Genomic DNA, 3,358 nt, shown 5'->3' on the forward strand with positions numbered 1-3,358 from the left:
AAGCTTGTGCCTTCCTGCAATAAAGCAGGTCTGTGTCACTGAACCTGGTCTCCTGCGTCTGAATGCAGTGACACTGGTGCAGACTCCTCACCAGCCCTGGGGTCCGGGCCAGACGACTGATCGGAGGAACTGAGAGAGCAGGAGAGCGGCCATAGCAGGAGGAGAGCAGCCACAGCCGGTGACCACAAGACATAATTTAAGAAAGGGTTTATTTTGGCTTGTAGTGTCAGGAGATAGTCCATCATGACTGGAATGGCACAGAAGCCAAGAGCAGCTGGTAGCTGGGCATCTTGTATCCAGAGTCAGGAATCAGAGGGTACACAGGAAGTGGGGCCAGGCCCAGTGACTCCACCTGAACACTCAAGAAATACTTGGTCAACTCTGTTGTGTACTTTTAGTCAGACCATGAGCAAATGTGCTGGGTCATAGACAACAGCCTCAAGAATTACCAGAAGTACCATACTGCTAATGGTGTCGCACTGCTGCAGGGTGAATGTGCATGACTTAGTTTGGGTATGAGCGCAAGTGCAATCAGGTAGGGGCAGGGCCATGAGCAGGCACATTACACAGAGAGTTTTGTAGGCTCTCAGAAGGTCAGAGTGTAAGACCGCAGATGTGGAGAGGAACACAAGAACTTTAGAGATGAGAAACTGAAGCAAGTTATAAACACACACACACACACACACACACACACACACACACATACATGATGGAAATACCTCTGCCTTCATCTGGAGGCTTTGGTCCCTGTTATATCCCATGGGCAAGGAGATGGAAAGCAATAAGGCCATGGATTGGTCTTGTGGTGACTCCCATCTTTTTCTTGTTCTTTTTGAGACAGGGGCTCCCTGAAGCCCCAGCTGCAACTCAACAGGCTGGCTTTGAACTCACAGAGATTCACCTGTCTCTGCCTCCCAAGTGTTTGGATTAAGGTGTGTGCCACCGCGCCTGGATGTGACCCCCATCTTTTCACAGGTCATTGCTCTCTTAAGAGCAAAGGCCCAGGCTGGAGAGATGGCTCAGCGATTAAGAACATTGCTCTTGCAGAGGACCTGGGTTTGGTTCCCAGCACCCACATGGCGGCTACAAACCATCCTTAACTCCAGTTCCAGGGGAATCTAAAGCCCTCTTCTGACCCCCATGGCACTGCATGACACGGATGCACTCACTTACATGCAGGCAATACACTCATACACATAAAAATAAATATGAAAAAAAAGGCCCAATGGATCATGCTGCTTCCCAGCTGTAGACTCCAGGGACCACAATGCAGCCACCTCCCTGGAGAGCCACCTCCCTTCTCAGCTCCACCTAGAGCCCCCAAGAATCTGCAGTTGGCCCAGCCCATTCTCCTGATACTCATCTTCTCTTCCCCCTTCCACAGGTCTTGTGTGTCATCACAATCTAGTGCTCAGTCTCTCCTTAGGAATTCCCCTGGGCTCTCCCAGTCTTCTACTACTTCTTCCTTCATCCTTAATCTTTACCTGCCTTCCTATCCTTTATTGAGATCTGGGACCTGGCCAGCCTGGGGCATTCACCTCTGTTGCTATCTCAGCATTTCATAGCCTTTCACCTCCCACAGTCTTGAGTGCTTAGCACCTCTACTACACAGCTCTACATTTTTAAGGGATCTCTGCAGTCTCTGCTTCTGACCACTATCTGGAACTTAAGTATAGTCTACTCATTGAGTTGTCTGCTGTTTCTGCAACCAGTTCAAGGACATCAACTATGATAACCACAAGGAAATAATTCCATGAGGCTAAAGGTGCACTGGGTCCTAAGACAAAAGCAGGCACAGAGAGGAGGCAAGGCTTGTGAAATGACCTGTGCAGTTTGGAAAGTGCTTCAGATAAAGTTGAAAGTAGCTGCAAATGTCTGTTACAGGTTAGAGGGCTGACATTCTCACATGAGACTGAGGAGTCCAGGAGCAAATATCTGTAGATGGAGCTGTATGGTTAAAAGGGGTCATCTATACAACATACGCAGTGGTCATGGCCAAAGTACAGTCTTGATGGTTTTATGGTATCTACAGTGGCCAAAAAAATAGTGTAGCAATGCTGTAATCGGAACAGTTGGCATGACAGTTGTAGAAATTCCTATGGTTGGAATGGAGTTTCATCCAGGCAACTGTGACCGTGACAATGCCTTCTCAGAGCAGCTGAGGTGAAGTTTTACTGAATGGATTTGTGGTACATAAAACATATACAGCTGTCATGACACTTTCCATGTTCATTACTCAATAAATTGTCAGCTGTAGCTAATGGCTAGTTTTACAGCAATAACCATATAGTTATACACACTACAAATCCTAACAGAGCCAGGCATGGTGGTGCACACCTTTAGACCCAGCACTTGGGAGGCAGAGGCAGGCGGATCTCTGAGTTCAAGGCCAACCTGGTCTACATGGTGAGTTCCAGGCCATCTGGGGCTATAGGGAGACTCTGTCTCAAAAAGACACACACACACACACACACAAACCCTACAGAATATGTAATACATTTATAATTAAGAAGATAAAAACAGGATACAACTACATTTAACATGACCATGGAAGCAATTTTGATTTGACCACCAACAGCTTATATCTGGAAGGTTTGATCCTCAAATTGTGGCAATATTTGGGGAGTTGATTTGAATGTTAGGAGGTTTAGTTTGTTGAAGTCGCTAGGGGCATGGCTTTAAACAATTAATTTGATAACCTCTCTTTGTTTTATGCTTCCTGTCTTTCAGGATAAAAGAAAAGTCCGCTGCCATAGTCTCCTGACACCAAGATATACTAGCAAATAAGCTGGGGAAAACATTATCTATCACTGATGAAATCATCTGACATAATGACCCAAAAGAAATACAACCAGGGTTACTTCTGTTAGGTATTTGGCAGTTAAAAAAAAAAAAAAAAAACAATGCAAGCAGGTGTGTTGGTGCACACCTTTAGTCCCAGCACTTGGGAGGCAGAGGCAGGCAGATCTCTGTGAGTTCACGGCCAGCCTGGTCTACATAGCAAGTCCCAGTCCAGCTGGGGCTACAGGGGGACTCTTGTCCCCGACCGCTTTCCATCTCGCCGGCAAGAACGACGCGGGAGGACAAGTCAGGATCCTTCTGCAGCAGTTTATTTCATAAGCCTCTTACATAGCATACTAAGGATGAAGACCGAAGATGCCGAGAAGCGGGAGAGCGGTTGCTTATATAGTCTAAAGGTCCCATCTATGACGTATAAGAAGCGGATTGGTTGCTGGAGATCACGCCACGGGAGGAGGCGAGGGAGAGCAGGCTCTTGTGCACGCCCCTTATGGGTGCAGCAGGATGTTTACTATTAAGAAGGTCCGGATACCGGCACCATCTTGTAATGGCGGCGGAG

This window comes from Nannospalax galili, unplaced genomic scaffold (genome assembly GCF_000622305.1).
Source record: "Nannospalax galili isolate Female #2095 unplaced genomic scaffold, S.galili_v1.0 scaffold715, whole genome shotgun sequence".
NCBI classification, from domain to species: Eukaryota; Metazoa; Chordata; class Mammalia; order Rodentia; family Spalacidae; genus Nannospalax; species Nannospalax galili.